Source organism: Pan troglodytes, chromosome X (assembly GCF_028858775.2).
Source record: "Pan troglodytes isolate AG18354 chromosome X, NHGRI_mPanTro3-v2.0_pri, whole genome shotgun sequence".
NCBI lineage: Eukaryota > Metazoa > Chordata > Mammalia > Primates > Hominidae > Pan > Pan troglodytes.
In genome coordinates this window covers 72,105,142-72,123,104 of record NC_072421.2, presented here as the reverse complement: position 1 = coordinate 72,123,104, position 17,963 = coordinate 72,105,142, and the positions used below count along the sequence as shown (strand labels likewise).

At 42.0% G+C, this 17,963-nt stretch overlaps 1 long non-coding RNA gene and 2 other non-coding genes across 16 annotated transcripts in view; all 3 read left to right on the top strand.

Annotated features, from left to right (window-relative positions):
* Positions 1-4,951: 4,951 nt before the first annotated feature.
* Positions 4,952-17,963, top strand: part of LOC134809341 (uncharacterized) — a 61,060-nt gene continuing 48,048 nt past the window's right edge. For 2 of the 14 annotated variants that reach the window (XR_010154825.1, XR_010154821.1), the window contains exons 1-3: positions 4,967-5,185; positions 16,693-16,839; positions 17,454-17,608. This is a non-coding gene — a long non-coding RNA (uncharacterized LOC134809341). Of the gene's footprint in view, positions 5,186-5,533; positions 6,780-9,152; positions 9,270-12,372; positions 12,629-13,594; positions 13,801-16,692; positions 16,840-17,453; positions 17,609-17,963 lie in introns of those variants that run through there. The other 12 variants (XR_010154819.1, XR_010154815.1, XR_010154824.1 and 9 more) reach the window with 10 other exon arrangements.
* On the top strand, positions 11,183-11,253 carry MIR374A (microRNA mir-374a). The gene has a single exon (NR_035775.1). It is a non-coding gene; the product is annotated as a microRNA mir-374a (primary transcript).
* MIR545 (microRNA mir-545) lies at positions 11,331-11,435 on the top strand. Its single transcript, NR_035877.1, has one exon. It is a non-coding gene; the product is annotated as a microRNA mir-545 (primary transcript).

Genomic DNA, 17,963 nt, shown 5'->3' with positions numbered 1-17,963 from the left:
TCTTAACCTTAGGTGATCTGCCCGCCTGGACCTCCCAAAGTGCTGGGATTAGAGGCATGAACCACCTCGCCCAGCCTACTTTTTGTATTTTTTGTAGAGATAAGGTTTTGCCATGTTGGCTACGCTGGTCTTGAACTCCTGGCCTCAAGTGATCCTCCTGCCTTGGCCTCCCAGAGTGCTGGGATTATAGGCGTGAGCCACCATGCCCAGGTAACCTTTTTTTTCAAAGTCACAAAGAACACACCAGTTCTTCTTGTGCCAGAGGAGATTAGTACTATCATGAAAAATTAATGGACTCTAGGAAGACAAAAGGTACTTCTTGTTTTCCAAGTTGTTTTACATTTTTGTAATGGTAGCTTTTGGAAAGTTAAGGCCAGTCCCATGTCAGATTTAGTCAACATACAATTTGGCAAGGTAAAGCTGAATTCAAGGGACTGAGAGAGTCTTCTTGACTACCTTTCCTTCCTGTGCCACAACCTCAATTGAGGGTATTCATAGGTTTCAGGAAATCTGTATTAGTCATGGTTCTTCAGAGAAAGAGAACACCGTGTGTGTGTGTGTGTGTGCATGTGTGTGCATGCACACACACACATGCATGCATGTGCGTAAACAGAAAGAGAGAGAGAGATTTTAAAGAATTAGTTCACATGACTATAGAGGTTGGCAAGTCCAAAACCTGCAAGGTGGGCTGGCAGCCTGGAGCTCCAGGAAAGAGCTGATACCGTAGTTCAAGCCCAAAGGCCATCAGTCTGGGAACCTAGAGAAGAGCCAATGTTGCAGTTCAAAGGCCATCTGTTGGCAGAATTCCTTCTTACCCGGAATAGGTCAGTCTTTTGTTCTATTCAAGTCTTCAACTGATTGATGAGGCCGACCCACATTATGGAGGGCAATGCTTTATTCGAAATCCATTAATTTAAATGTTAATTTCATCCAAAAGCACCCCTCACAGAAACATCTAGAATTATGTTTCACCAAATATCTGGGCATCGTGGCCCAGCCAAGTTGACATATAAAATTAATCATCACATCCTCTAGAAGAAGCCCAGTCTCCTAAGAAATGTATAGGATGGGGGAAAAGAGAAAAATAAAGTCTCAGATGTTAGCTTAAAATGAGTGGATACAACAGAGGTTCCCAAATTTCTTCCTTACCACTCCTTAGGAACGGCTTGTGAACTGGGAAGTTTAGACAAATAGGTAGGCCTAGGACTCTAAGTATTTTACAGGGTTCAAGATTTACAAGCTGTGTCTCTTTTTCTTTTTTTCTTCAAGACGGAGTCTTGCTCTGTCACCCAGGCTGGAGTGCAGTGGCTCGATCTTGGCTCACTGCAACCTCTGCCTCCTGAGTTCAAGCAATTCTCCTGCCTCAGCCTCCCGCATAGCTGGGATTACAGGCGCCTGCCACCATACCCGGCTAATTTTTGTATTTTTAGTAGAGACGAGGTTTCACTGTGTTGCCAGGCTGGTCTCAAACTCCTGACCTCGTGATCTGCCTGTCTCGGCCTCCCAAAGTGCTGGGATTACAGGCGTGAGCCACCGCACCCAGCCCGTGCCTTTTTCCTGAATTTCTCTTCTTAAGGGGCCATGGTACATTATGGAAGTTTTTCAAAATAAAGAGACGTGGAAAGAGTAAGTAACTCAATCTGTAAGAATTATGTGCTGATTTCAATTTTATAATACTTTCAAAAAATGCAATGTTGTACATTTATTAAAAATAGTGAAGATAATTAATAATTAGGGGCATGGAAAAGCAGTGAAAACATCACAATATTGTATCTATAAAATGTTGATGTTTGTCTGTGCCATTGGTAAATAGTGTTGGTGGGGGAAAAGTTGAGTCTCTTATGCATTGAACCTTTGGGGTAATGTGTAGTGATTTCCATATGGCTGAGCCTAGGACCAAGCTCCTTGCCTGAGTTGAAGGTAGAAGTAGAAGTTCCTTGAAAGAAACAGAACTAAATCTGTTTGCTGATGAATATTCATCTGTGCATGGTAAAAACACAGCCTCAAACACAAATATAGTGTCATAAAAAATGTTAATGTTAGGCCAGGTGCAAGGGCTCCCACCTGTAATCCCAGCACTTTGGGAGGCCGAGGCGGGCGGATCACGAGGTCAGGAGTTCGAGACCAGCCTGACGAACATGGTGAAACCCCATCTCTACTAAGAATACAAAAATTAGCCGGGCGTGGTGGCGGGCGCCTGTAATTCCAGCTACTCAGGAGGCTAAGACAGGAGAATCGCTTGAACCTGGGAGGCAGAGATTGCAGTGAGCCGAGATCGTGCCATTGCACTCCAGCCTGGTCCACAGAGCAAGACTGTCTCAAAAAAAAAAAAAGTTAATGTTAAAACATTATATATACATTTTTTCTTTTTCTTTCTTTACTTTTTTTTTTTTTTTTTTTTTGAGATGGAGTTTCACTCTATCACCCAGGCTGGAGGGCAGTGGCATGATCTCGGCTTACTATAACCTCTGCCTCCCAGGTTCAAGCGAGTCAGCTGCCTCAGCCTCCCAAGTAGCTGGGATTACAGGTGCCCGCCACCACGCCCAGCTAATTTTTGCATTTTTTAGTAGAGACGGGGTTTCACCATGTTGGCCAGGCTGGTCTTGAACTCCTGACCTTAACTGATCTGCCTGCCTTGGCTTCCCAAAGTACTGGGATTACAGGTGCGAGCCACTGTGCTCGGCCCCCACCTCTTTTTTTTTTTTTTTTTTTAAATAGAGACAGGGTATTGCTATGTTGCCAAGGCTGGTTTCGAACTTGTGGTCTCAGGCAATCTTCCTGCATTGGCCTCCCAAAGTGCTGGGATTACAGGCATGAGCCACCATGCCCAGCCAAAACATTATATATTTGAACAAAAATCATAAGAGAACACAAAGATGCTTGCTATGGTTTGAATATGTCTCTCAAAGTTCATATGTTGGAAATTTGATGCCCCATGTGGTGGTGTTGGGAGGTGAGGCTTAAAGGGAGGTGTTTGAGTCATGGGGGCACCACTCTTATGAATAGCTTAATGCTATTATTGAGGGAGTGGGTTTGTTACTTCAGTAGTGGGTTCCTTATTAAAGGATGAGTTCTGGCCCCCTCTTGCGCGCACTCTCTCTTTCTCTATCTCTTTGCCCTTCCACCATGGGATGATGTAGCAGGAAAGCCACTGTCAGATGCCAGCCCCTCAGTCTTGGACTTCCCATTCTCCAGAACTGTGAGGAAATAAATTTCTGTTCTTTATAAATTGCCGAGTCTGCAGTATTTTGTTACAGTGGTACATAATGGACTAAGACAATACTAATGGGTATGAAGTTTCTTTTTGGGGTGATGAAAATATTCTAAAATTGATTGTAGTGGTGGCTGCATAATTCTGTGAATATACTAAAATCCATTGCATTGTACACTTTAAGTTGGTTAACTGTATGATATGTAAATTATATATTAATAAAACCATTAAAACAGAAAAATAACAGAGATAAAAGCATTTGTTAAAATAGTGTTGTAGAATTTGGGGTAAAATTTCTTATATTTTAACTTTTGTGTAATAATAAATGATTATTTTAATTTAGAAGAGGTTCTTTGTACCACTGAGATTTCGGCATTTCTTTTTTATTTAATGCATGCCTATTTCTCTTTTTTCTTCTTCATATGCACATTGTTGTATAATCTTTTTGGGCGTATTATATAACAAACGCAAACCCCTTTTTCTCTGAATAATGTTGATATAACATTCTTAAGTTAATTTGAGAGGATGGTGATGTATAAGTTTATGGGTTTTAGGATTTATGAATTTGTGGGTCTCAGTTTTTGGTATTTCCAAACTGGCTCTTTTAGAAAGCAATAAGAACCAGACACCAAAGTAAAACATAATAAAGAGAAACAAAATATTATTTTGTATTCTTTCTAGTTCACACCCAAAGAGGGATCTATTTCAGAGCCTCTTAAGTAAATAATGCCATTTCCCTCAAAATTAATATTTGAGTTCTTACAGAAGACAAGAACAGGCCTTGTAGTAAGCAGTGAAGGACATTGAATCTCATTTTTAATGTCCAGACAATACCAGGGTTGTGAATAGAAAGAAAAGAGCTTCCCATGTTGGTGGTCTACTGCCTCTTACCCCCAAATTGATTGAACACTTTTGCAGTTTTTGTTCTGGTTCCCTGTCTCTGGATCTTCCCTGTGGGTCATCATCAAAAAGGTGTTCTCTTTGCCCAAGACAGGCTGGTTGGGCTCACCCTGAGAGCTGCTTTGGAGAGGATGTGTGGAAATATTTTTTTTCTTTTTTTGAGATGGGGTCTCACTCTGTTGCCCAGGCTGGCAACATCATAGCTGGCACAATCATAGCTCACTGTAGCCTCGACTTCCTGGGCTCGAGTGATTCTTCCACCTCAGCCTTCTGAATAGCTGGGAGTACAGGTGCGCACCACCACACCCAGCTAATTTTTGTATTTATTTGTAGAGACGGGGTTTCGCCATGTCACCCGAGCTGGTCTCGAACTCCTGAACTCAAGGGTTCCGTCCACCTCGGCCTCCTAAAGTGCTGGGATTACAGGTGTGAGCCACCGCGCCCGGGCTACAATTATTTTAAAAAAAATTTTTGCGGTAATTTTTACAAATTTCAACATCAGGCATAGGAGGAGAGGAGTAAGAGGCCCAAGAGGGCTGCAGACTGGCAGGGAAAGTGAAGAATTGGAGGGTAGACCACTAACGATAGCAGAGGAAATAAAGGTAGATGGTGGGCTAAGAATAATGGCAGAGGGATTGACGAAAGAAGTATGGGCTGAGGGAGGGATGATGGTGGAGGCCAGTGTGACCGAGGGGAGGGGAAAGGTGGAAGAAGCAGAGTGGGATAGCGTCCTGGGAAAGAAGTGAAGGAGGTCGGTGGACCGCTAAGGGTTAGACTCCTAGAGGCTGGAGAGCGGCGCGTGGGGGAGGGGGGGCGCGGAGGGGGGGGTTAAGGGGCGTTAGCAGCGCATGCGCTGGAAGCACACTGCGGCGATTCTGGAGAGGTTGTCCTTTTCTGGCATCAGCGTTGCGGCTCAAGGCAAAGCTGGTCCTGTGCCTGCTGTCCATTGCCGCTAAGGCCTGCTGCTGCCATTCAGGCGTGTCTCTCTCTCTCTCTTTCATGCCGCTCTCTCCACCCCATCTTGGGACGGCCAGCTCTAAGAATTCCTGCTACGACACTGAATTCAACCAGGAGGTAAAGGAACGATGTAGGGGAAGAACAGAACATGGAGGGCGGCGGAGGGAACTTGGGCCAGGAAGATCCTTAATTTGTGCATTTTTCCAGTTCACGGGAGGAAAAAATGGAATACGTTACAGGCCCCAGTTTTCCAAAAGGATGTTGAGCATTTGCTTCCCATTGTGAAAGGAATGCGGATTCCTTTCCTCTAACTAGAGTCAAGGCACCTGAGCATCGGTGTTTTCCATAATGTTCCCTGTTTAAAACATTTGTGGTTCGTCATTTGTAGCAGATGTATTTAAAGGGCGAGGCCTTAGGATTATGTTCATCCGATGGTTTGTGAAAGTTTTCCTTGCCTTTCTTCAGGTTGACCGGTCTTATGTGAATCCTGGGGTACTCTAGCCCCCTCCCTTGGAGTTGGGACCGATTCCATCTAGATCTGGGATTCACTCTGATCACCTGCAACGCCTTCTTTCCCCGATTCAACTTCCCTAGTTTATCGCATCTACCCGCATTAGGGAAGGCTGGTAATGGCTCTCCTTGGGCACTGGGGCAGAATTGTGGCGAGAAACACGTCCAGATAGCATCAGGCATGCATACTGTATACAAATGGGAGCAAGAAGAGAGAGGACTATCGCGGTGCGCAGGGTATTTGAGAGGCTGGATGAGGAGGCGCGGCGCCGAGGGGCGGCGCTCAAGCTTACAGTATTTGAGAAGACCTGAGTTAAGGGGACGGGCTCCAGTGGGGCGGGGGTGGGGAGAGGGAGGCACGCATGCGCAAGGCTTGAATGGCGTCGGGGTTGGAGGGTTGGAAGGTCGGGAAGTGAAGGACTCGCAGGCATATTTACCAACGCAAAGTTGCTAGGAGTTGGTACCAGCGTTTGGGAGGTAGAGGTGGCGCTCATGCATATTTGAGACAACATCTGGATGGTTGGGGAGAACGGTAAGGAGGAAGCGGCGCGCATGCGTATTTCAGACGGAGTGCCGGGGAGGGGAGGCGCTCAGCGTTCGGGTAATTAAGGTTGCAAAATGGCGAGGGGGGAGGTAAGCTGTCTTTGCTTGGCCATCTTGGGCTAGCAGGCCTTGCAGAGAACTACCTTTTTAGCTGAGTGAAGGGATCAACCTGAGTTGGAGTTCTCCTATGCTGTGGCCAGATCCACTAGAAATTAACCCAGAATCTTAGCCTCTCAGTGGCCTATCGGTAAGTGGGTACAAAAATGAGGAGGCGATGATGACTCTGCAAAAGGTTGCGGCAGCTGGCGGTGCGTAGGAAATGCGTAAAAAGGGAGCACTTGGAGACAGGCCACATTTGGGCAGTACGCATTCGGAGGGCTCTCTGGCTTTCCGATCTTGGGTCGCTGTACTTGGCTCTGAATACAGTCACCCCATCAGAGTAGCAAAACACTGTGGTTGTAGTGTGAGAATCCAATGTTAATGTTGGCCGAAAGCTCTTGATTTTCTCCCCTGAGAACATAGGCGTGACGATTTGGATGTGTTTCCAAATGCTTGTTACTCTTTGCCGTAAACCTGGAATTTGGACCTATGGCTGCCTGGGACTCATACTGTCGTGGAGAAAGATTGAAAAGTAGTTAATGGCAGTGGTGGTATGAAGGTAACCTGGGCTTTCACCCTTTCCTTTATTTTTTCTTCTGTAGAACTTTCAGCACGGTTTTGTCAAGGGAGAAGATTAGAGTTTCTATTTTAAAGGCAGATGTACTGTCATGACTCTGAAGACTTGCTGATCGCTAAAACTAGTAAGTTAGCACTTAGATACAGACATAGTTAGAAAGGAGCACAGGATTAAAAACTGAAAAAAAACAACTTTTCCCAATAATCCTAGCTATGATTTCATGGTGGTCCTTTTCCTTCTCTGGGCCTATTTCTCTCTCTCGCTCATTTATTTACTTACTTTTAGACAGAGTCTTGCTCCGTCGCCCAGGCTGGAGTGCGGTGGCGCGATCTCAGCTCACTACAACCTCCGCCTCCTGGGTTCAAGCGATTCTGATATCTCAGCCTCCCAAGTAGTAGCTGGGGTTACAGGTGCGCGCACGCCCGGCTAATTTTTGTGTTTTTAGTAGAGACGGGGTTTTGCCATGTTGGCCAGGCTGGTCTCGAACTCCCGGCCTCATGTGATCCGCCCGCCTTGGCCTCCCAAAGTGCTGGGATTACAAGCGTGAGCCACCACGCCCGGCTGCTGGGCCTATTTCTCTATCTGTAATAATGATTAAACGTCAATAGCACTTACTACGTTCGAGGTTCTGGTCTGCGTGCTTTTACATAGGCCGTAACTCATTTGGTACTCTCGACAATCTTACGAAACACAGTACTGTTATTAAGTTTATACAAATGAGAAATTTGAGGGACACGAGACTAATTTGTTCAAGGCTTTACAGCCAGTTGAATGGCTGAGACTGGGTTTTTATCCAGGTGGGATGGCTCCAGAAGCATGTGCTTTTAAGCATTATGCTTTATTCCCTAAAAAGAGGAGGCGAATTTAAAGGAACCTTCTTTTATGATTTCAAAATTTGTTTGTAACTAACCAAAACCATTTGAGAAAGAAGACCTGTTTTCTGTTTCTGACTGTGCAGACTACAGGGTTACATACCTAGGAGACAAAAGATAAAGAATTGTTGATTTGGTGCCTAGTGGGGTGGCTATCCTTAACTACCCTTGTTTTCTGTGCTTTTTGTTCTGCAGAGGGTCTAAAATGGCCGACTGCGGCAGGCTGGACACACCCTTCTTGTTTTGCCTGATTTTCTGTCTGATCTAATGCTTTGAGACATCTAACCAGTCATTTGCTGCAGTAGTTTTTTTTTAAACCCATTATTAGTATTTCGTGTTGATCTAAATATACAATAGTGATGGAAAGGTTATTGTCTTTTTTCTTGTAATAAAAGACTGAAAATACATTTGTTTTATTTTTATTATTTGCTTAGGATACATTCGTGGAAGTGGAGTTAGTACATCAAAGGGTATGAACATTTTAAACTCTCAGTATCTATTGCCAAATTTCTTCCTAAAAAGGTTGTATCAATTTTTACTCATACAAGCGCTGAATGTTGTTGTTTTTTAATTTTTAATGGATAAAAACCAGTATTAATTTTTCGTTTGCCTATTAGTTTGGATTTTCTTCCTCCATATATATCTCAGCAGTTTTCTTTCATGTAATGATAGTTCATATCTTATGTTGATTTATGCGTTGAAGTTTTAGTTTACTGTTTATTATTATCTGTTTGAGTGTGTTCTGTAAATAAAGATTAGTACTCAGACTTTTGTAATGTTATAAATACCTACTCCATGTTATTGTTTGCCTCTTAATTTTTGTCTTTAAATTTTTGGTTAGTAGAGATTTGAAATTATTTGACAAATTTATCTTCTATTTTGTGATTTTTATTCTATTGTTTAAATTTGAATAGCTCCCTCAGTCTAGAAATTTGGTAAATATTGTAACTTTGCCTGAGGGTAACTATCAAGCATGGGAGAAAAAACATCCATGATTTTACCACCCAGAGATAACTATTGTTAATACATTTATTCACTTCATTCTCTGCATTTTTCTATGCAGTTGATAATATATGTGTACTATTTTATATTGTGTTTTGTTTTTAACATTATAACATGCGTATGTCCATGTTAAACATTCTTTGTAATTGTCATTGTTTCATGATGTTCTGTTGTATGGAAGTATTTTACAGATTTTCAGTATTTTAAATTATGTAATGAATATCTTTTCATTTGGTTTTTATTATTTATTTTGGGTTGTTTATCAAAGAGACTTCTAGAATTAGTTATTTGTCAAAAGATTTGAACATTATAAAGAATTGGCATATTTACTTTTCAAAAAATTAATGTCAGTTTTTGTACCCAGTCATTTAGGTACTTATAAAAAATGTTTTTGCTTTTTTTTTTTTTTGCTGACTCCATATGTAAATGAATGAATGATATCTCTGTGGGGTTTTTTTGTTTTTGTTTTTTTCTGAGACAGGCTCTCCCCCTGTCGCCCAGGCTGGAGTACAGTGGCGTGATCATGGCTCACTGAAGCCTCGACTTCCAGGGCTCCAGAGATCCTCCTACCTCAGCCTCCTGAGTAGCGGGAGTACAGGTGTGTGCCACCATGTCCAGCTAATTTTTAAATTTTTTTGTAGAGATGGAGTTTTGCCATGTTGCTCAGGCTTGTCTTGAACTCCTGGGCTCAAGTGATTTTCCCACCCCGGCTTCCCAAAATGCTGGGATTACAGGGGTGAGCCACCATACCTGGCCGATATCTTTGTTTTGTGATACAGTTCTCTGATTATTAGTGAGGCTGGACTTTTAGATCTTAATTACTAGCTCTTATTTCCTTTTGTGAATTATTCAATTTGTGCCTGAATGTTATTTGTAAGTTGCAAATGTCGTTTGTTGCAGATATGCTCCCAGTAATATTTGTTGCCATTGAGTCTGAAGAAATGTTTGCAATTCCAAATATAACTGCTGTGTGGATACATGTCTGGTTCTTGGTAGCCATTTTGAGATAACATTTGTCTGACCTCTATCTTATTTTTGTTTTTATTTTTAGAGTGGAGGTCTTGCCCAGGCTGGTCTCGAACTCCTGGGCTCAAGCAATCCTTCTGCCTCCGCCTCCCAAAGTGCTGGGATTACAGGCATAAGCCACCTTACCCGGCCTTGCCTGACCTTTAAACAGAAATCCATTTCTTTTTATCTAAAAGGAAAGCACTTTTGAGTACTGTACAACAGTGGTGCTTCCTGGCTCTGGGCATGGGGAGAAGACAGGGCAACATTTTGTCCCTAATGAGAAACTAATTTAGACAAGAAACAAAACAGCGGTCCCTTCTCCCCCATCCATTCAGGGACTGGTCTTATTTTAAATATTTCTGAGTGGTCTGAGGGAGGATATGGGCAATAGTGAAGTGTCCACATTTATACATACTGTTAAATGGTTTGGGGATGTGAAATGCTAATAGGAACACGCTAGCATGTGAGAAGGCACCAGGAGTGGGCTAATTGGCAGAAAGGAACAGTGTATAGGCAAGAGCAGTGAAATAACTTTAGGGGAAAATAGTATGTTAAGCTTATTAAATAACAGCCTCATAGAGACATTGGGTCCCAAAACAGTGATCTCAGTATAACTGTCAACAACTTGCTGATGTTATCAGCCCTATTTGCTGGTCAGAGACAAAAAAGCCAGTAAAAACCTAGGTATTATTAAGAAAGGTATGAGGCACAGAAAAATGCCATCTTATCTTTGTATAAAACCATCTGAACCAAATAACTATTACAGTAATAATCTTGCCTCAAGGAGTCTGTTACTATCACTCACATGATTTTGAAAAGGGAGTGGGCAGAGTGTGTTATCTCTCTGTTTCATTTTTCTTGTTTATAATACATAGGTGAATTAGATATTCTCAAAGGTCTTGGAGGGGTCTAATTCTGGTTTCCTGAAACTGAATGTTGTTTCTAGTTTAGAGAATCTGTTTAATTATGTTTATTAAATAAACTTTTCTAACTTATTCCTACTCTGATCTGTATATTATCTATTTTGTATTTAATAACATTCTAACTTTTTTTTTTCCAGTGAAGGATGAGGATTATTGGATTTAGAAGTGCCAAATGAGCTGTTACTTACTGCTTTTTGCTATCCAGTTACACTGGGTTAATCCAGTTAGTTGTAAGCTCCCATTTTTCAGCATTTTGCTAGCTGTAGATATTAAACCAGGCTCATGTGGGTAGTAGGGTGGGGAGGTTAAGAGGAGTATAAGCAAAAAGGAAAAAAAAAAGCTCATATTTTAGAGGAGGGGATTGAGAAGTTCCTTTATTGGAAGTCTGTGCACGGAAGTCCCATTTTACATCATGCCAGTGTCTAGTTCCCAATTCCGTCTATGGCCACGGGTTAGGGAAAGCCTGAATATTTGAAATAACCGAAAAGCATTTAACCTTTGATTTCTATAATTTGTTCCTCCCCTCTCTTGATGTTACAGCCAGCAGCAGCCTGGAGCAGCACCCCCTGGGAAGAAATTTTACATCGGCCATTATAATACAACCTGATAAGTGTTATAGCACTTATCAGATTGTATTGTAATTGTCTGTGTATATGCCTGTCTCTCTTCCTGTTATCAGTTAGACTGTGAGCTCCTTGAGGGCAAGGAAGGTGTCTTCATCTCCAGAGCCCAGCCCGGCACATTAGTAGGCCTCAGTAAATGTTTATTAGATGAATAAATGAATGACTCATCAGCAAACATTTATTGTGTGCCTGCTAAAGTGAGCTCCACAGGCTCTGGATTGTCAGCTGTTTCTTCAAAAAGCACGTGGTCAGAAACTTGATATTTCTGTATATATCTTCCTAAGAGTTTCTCATGAGACAATGCCATTTTTGTGTTTGGATTTCAGTCCTTGATATTTACAGATGTTGCAACTGTTGCTATTGCTGACACTTGCTTTCTTGTTGGGACTTGAGTGATAACTGTTAGATTGGGGCCTCATCCTCAGGGCCCAGGTAATCATCCAAATAGTATTCTTAGATAGGACTTTGCATTTTTCTTTCTTTCTTTTTTTTTTTTTTTAAGGGACAGGTTCTCACTCTGTTGCCCAGGCTGGAGTGCAATGGTGTGAACACGAGTCACTGCAGCCTCGAACTCCTAGGCTCAGGTGATCTTCCACCTCAGCATTCTGAGTTAGGACTATAGGTGTGTGCCACCACCCCTGGCTAATGTTTGTATTTTTCATAGAGAAGGGGTCTCGTTATGGTGCCCAGGCTGTTCTTGAACTCCTGGACTCAAGCGATCTACCTCCCTCAGCCTCCCAGAGTGCTGGGATTACAGGTGTGAGCCACTGCACCCAACCAGACTCCATATTCTAAACCAAGGGTGGGCAAACTTTATTGCCCATGGGCTACCTGTTTTTGTAAATACCATTCTATATTGGAACACAGCCATGTTCATTCATCGATGTTTTACCTGGGGCCGCTTTTGCGGCCCAGTGGCACAATTAAGTAGCTATTAGGTTGGTGCAAAAGTAGTTGCTGTTTTTGCCATTAAATATATTGGAGACATTGTAGCCCACAAAGCCTTTGTAGAAAAAGATCTGTGCCTACTCTGGATCATCACTCGACAGTGATGGTTTCATTTCTCATTCCATTCACCAGACCAGAAATTCATATTTATTTACTTCATTTGTCATTGCTTGTGACAAGTCTTTTTCCTCTTTTACAGATAAGCCAGCTAAGACATGTTTTAAAGTAGAAGATTATAAGACCTCCCCCAGGGTCCTGCAGTCAGTCAGTTATACCCTGCCCTTCAACATCAAGCTTTGAACCTCTACTCTAGAAATACCTTTTATTATATTCAAACTTGAAGCATGTGGACATAGCATGCTTTGGTGCCTTCGTCCTTGCCCCCCTCCTTCCTACACACTTCTTTGCAATGAGAATATGGGAAATAAGGACTTAATGTGAGATAAGGCAGAAAGGTAAGCTGAGGCAAATGTTTAGAGGGTCCCTAACACTAATTTTTAAATGAAGAAGTGGGGTGTCTGAAATACTCATTTATTTAGACGTATACAGATAGTGAGCCTAGACTTCCAAGAGCTTAGAGCCCCTCCCCTTGTGCCTCCCTAACTTTACATGTACTATCTTGGTAACCTGCCTATGAATACATGTTGATTCATTTCACTTCATTAAAAAGTCGGAGAGCTCAAAGTCATATTTGAGAAAGCTAAATCTAAAACAAAATGGAGGAAACACTGAATAGGTTCATCTCGTTGGATAGGATCATCCTAGGAATAAAATATAATAGAAGGAAAGGTCTTACAGCCATATTTTTAAAGCTGCTTGCTGGATTTTTCCCAAAATTGTATTGTGAAAGTTGTCAAACATACATACAGAAAAGTTGAAAGAATTGTACGGTGAAAAGCCATGTACCCAACACCTAGATTTTATAATTAACATTTAACTATACAGTCATGTGTTGCTTAAAGACAGGATATGTTCTGAGTAATGGATCATTAAGTCATTTTGTTGTTGTGTGAACATCTTAGGGGAGTGTACTTATACAAACGTAGATGGTATAGCTTACTACACACCTAGGCTATATGGTATAGCCTATTCCTCCTAGGCTACAAACCTGTACAGCATGTTGCTGTATTGAATACTGTAGGCATTTGGAATACAGTGGTAAGTATTTGTATATCCAAACATATCTAACATAGAAAAGGTACAGTAAAAACGTGGTGTTATTATCTTATGGGACCACCATTGTATAGGCGCCTGTGACTGAAATGTTACTATAAGATTCAGGACTGTTTGTGTTATCACAGTAACTCATCTTTGTTGAATAGGTTTTAAAAATCTGTCTGTCTTCTGTGTTAATGTCATCTGTATCTGACCCATCATGGTGCTGAAAAAGCTTCTTTTCATTCTTATTTGTGTCTTCTAAGTCAGCATGAATACCAGCACAGCCCAACTATGTGTAAGCAGATCTGTGCAGGAATGAGAGTCCCAGGGAGAGAATCCACGTTGTTTCTGAAAGAAAATGGCTATAGCTCACTGTTGTTTACTGGAAATAGTAGGGGGAAGGAAAGATGGAAGTCCAGGTCCAGTGTCATATACTGCCCTGCACCTTACTCACTTCTCTGCCTTTAGGGTAGGTGGTTTTCTGAGCAGCTTCTGCTTGGTTCTCTCCTTTAAGGCTTGCTAAAGGAGAAACAACAATGTCATATTGAAATGCCAATGAGGCAATATTTAGCATTAGAATAACTTTGGAATTCTAGCAAATGGAATTTTAATTTGGGCTACTGTCTAATAGTATTCTTTGAGCCTTTTCTGTTAGCAACAGCTGCAGTTTCAATTAGGAAGCACCATGAAATTTTGTTTATCTTTATCCATGGACACGATAATGGTAAATGTTACCTGTTTGTGTCTCTCTCCTTTGATTTAAACTCAAGGGTAGAGATGTGTTTTACTGATCTTTGCAAATCTCTTACACTGTAAGGTTTGTATTCATTTATAGGGATATACCCCCAAATATATGTTTAACATTATTTAAAAAAAGATTTAGATATGGGCATATTCACGGTGTTCATAACAGTAAATAATGGAAAAACTTAACCTAGTCATGAATAGGAACTTGGTTAAATACATTTTGGTGTATTCATGTAATGGGACAACATAGCCATTAAAAATAAAAATAGTCTTGAAGATAAATATTTGACTTGGAAAGATGTATACAGTATATTAATTGAAAAAGGGCTAAAGAGCAATAGTATAGTTTCATCTAATCATTGTAAAATAAGAATTCATGTTTGTGTATGTACATGGAAGTTGTTGGATGAACATACCCCAAGTGTTAAACTTTTCTGGGATTCTGGCTGATTTTTTTTTTTGAGACGGAGTCTTGCTCTGTCGCCAGGCTGGAGTGCAGTGGCGTGATCTCGGCTCACTGCAACCTCCGACTCCCTGGTTCAAGCAATTCTCTTGCCTCAGCCGCCCGAGTGGGATTACAGGCATGCGCCACCACGCCCAGCTAATTTTTGTATTTTTATTAGAGATGGGGTTTCACCATGTTGGCCAGGATGGTCTCGATCTCCTGACCTTGTGATCCGGCCGCTTCGGCCTCCCAAAGTGCTGGAATTACAGGCCTGAGCCACTGCGCCTGGCCTCTGGCTGATTTTTACATTCTTTGCCTAATATAGTTCTGGAATTTTGTTTTTTTTTTTTGCAGTGTTCATCTATGACTATCAAAGTTAGAGACACATTGAAACTATTTCCATTTTGAAATTGTTGACCTGAACAGAAGTGGAATAAATGGGGGTGGTGAGGGGTTCTGGAAACTGGAGAAATTTAGTTTGGAAAAGAGCTGGGTGGGGTGGGGGGAAGGGAATGGTGGAAATAAGATCACTGCCTTCAGAGGAAGGCACTAACTACCACCTACCCCTCTATTCCTGGCTCCTTAGTGCAAGCATTTTCTGGATCAGTGTTTACACTTCTCATTTATTTCACAGTTAGGCCCTCTACACATTCCTTTTCTGCCCTTGTCCCTCTGGGCTTTAAAGCTACAATAATTGCTAGTGGCAGCAGCTGCTTATGAATATGCAAGTCTTGCTCTAGTAAATGGTGGCCTTAGTTGCTCCAATAAAGAGATGGCTCAAACCTATCAAGGCTCCTGCTTCCCCTCTCCTCTCAGCTAGGCAGCACCAATCTTCCCTATCTATGGTGGGAGAACTTTCTGCCTGGGTCTCATGGTCACTAGTAGATTAGAGGACAGATACTTTCTTGCTGGTGGTAGGTAAAACAGTTAAAAATGAGTCCTGGGTAACTGCTCCTTGGGACTTCCAGGGGTTTGAGTTGAGGGTTGCCCGCATCTCACTGAGTAACAGGACACTTAGCAGTATTGGCTTGTGCTGCCAGCATATAATAATAACAGTAACCTGGGCTTTGGGCCATTGCTGAATTGCCAGATTTCTGGGTTACTTTTCATGCTAAGCAGCTAGGGACTGAGAAACTTACAGGCAATAGGCTGCTTCCTTAGAAAGAAAGGACCCTTTGGCCGGGCAGCGTGGCTCACACCTGTAATCCCAGCACTTTGGGAGGCTGAGGTGGGTGGATCACCTGAGGTCAGGAGTTTGAGACCAGCCTGGCCAAGATGGTGAAACCCCATCTGCTAAAAATACAAAAATTAGCCGGGCGCGGTGGCAGGTGCCTGTAATCCCAGCTACTCTCACACCACTGCACTCTAGCCTGGGCGACAGAGCAAGACACTGTCTCAAAAAAAGAAAGAAAGGACTCCTTGATGGTCTTTGGCTTGTGTCTCATGACTCGAGCCTGTTACTCCAGTGGTTGATTCTTGGAGTTAGGGGCATAGCCACTGGTCTGCCTAGCTTTTTGTGGTCCTATTGATAACCCAGACAGCTGGGTGAGGGAGCAGATAATGTTCAATTCCTTTTCACTTAAGGTAAGGTGAGTCGTGGTGGGAGTTGAGATTGTAAATGATAGGGTCTTGGTCCAAGAGCCCAGAGTTTTGTAACCTTTTCCTATCAGTGTGAAAACCAGATGCCATCTGATGACTAGATGAAGGTTTCATTCACCTTTTGCAGGCTGTTTTGATCAGGACTAAAGAATGTAGGTTCATTAACTACCAGACACAGAAGGGCCACTAAGGGGTCAAGTTTGCCCACTTATTCAAAGCGATATTGAAGTCTAAAGAGGGGAAGAACTTGAAGGAAACTATGAAGATAAGCATTGGAGTTCACATCTGGGTACTAACACTTTGGTGTAGTCATTGGTACCTCTGTACCCAGGTTCTCTCGTTTAAAATAAGGGCAGGAATCCTTACTAACAATTGTAGACCTTGCAACTGCCTTTGCCAGAAAATATAATTGTGATGCTAAGTGTGAATGCTTAGCAAGAGTAAAATCTGAGATCCATGGTGTGGCTGGCTGGATAACTTGACTAAGGTGTAAAAATAAAATTAAAGCTGGATCTCAAACCTTGACTGTTCCATCTTACGTTTGTTTCTTTTCTTCTCCCTGTCCTATAGGTGATGCCACACTCAATCAGAAACTATGCTACTGCTGAAGAGGTATATTGAGCCCTGCCTGGTTAACCTCCAGTGAGGTTATTAGAGAATTGGGAGAGGCTCAAATCAGCATCCTGCACCTAGTTATCAAACCATTGTGAATTCTTGGTAAGTGGCCAGTGGCTTTGGTGGGCTTGCCCAGTTAGTGGGATGGGGTAGGGTAAGAGTGCTTAATAGGCACTAAGCAATTACTGGATATTTTCACATTATGATATGAAAAAAAAGTCTTAAAATATTCAGGCTGTACTACAGAATAAAGAGTCTAACCTCTTTTTTCCCTATTCTCCCATTTTTATAGATGGGGGAATTAGAAATTGCCCAAGATTATATGAGACCACAGTAGATGGCACAAATTGCCCAAGATTATAGCTAGTTGGCATAGAAAATGGATTTGAGTCCAAGCCAGTACTGTGTCTTCTACTCAGTGCTTCATCTAGGTTCTATCAAATCCAAGGAAGCCATGTGAGACAGAAATGTTTTTATTTCACAGTAAAAGATTTTTTTTTCTTTTTCTTTTTTTTTAATTAGAGATGGGGGTCTTACTATGTTGCCCAGGCTGTTCTTGAACACCTGGGCTCAAGTGATCCACACACCTTGGACTCATTTCACACTAAAAGATTCTGTAATAGCTCCTGAGATTTTACTCCTCTGATGTTGGAAATTTCCATAGTGTGAAGTTTTGTTATGCATAAAATCACCTGGGGTGCTTGTTAAACATGCAGATTCCTGGATGGCCAGAAAACTTGTCATTGGTCAAGAGCAACATTAAGATCTGCCTGTTACTCATACTGATGCTTCCTGCCCAGCAAGTTCATCAGAGGGCGAGGATGAATTACGGTTGCCATGAATGTCCTTGTGAGGCAGTTGGGAAGCCTTGGTAAGTTGTCAGTGGCTTTGGTGGGGTTCCCCAGTTGGTGGTAGAAAAGAGAAGGGAAACTGGTCATGATCTGGCCCTTTCTAGCTTTCTAGCTTATTAAGTACTTACTAAGTGCCAGAGACTGTTGCAGATATTAACAAAGTCTTACCATGGAACTTTCATTCTTGTGAAGTTAGACAAAGGGATAAGTAACCAGTAAATGTATAATGTATCATAAGTGTTATATCAATTGTTTTTTCCCATTATAATGTAAAAAATTGCACTTAAAAATGGTTAGGTTAAACTAAGCAACATCTTGTGTTTTTCTCCCTTTTTCCCATTCTCCCTTTTAATACCTGCCACAGTTGCTCAATGC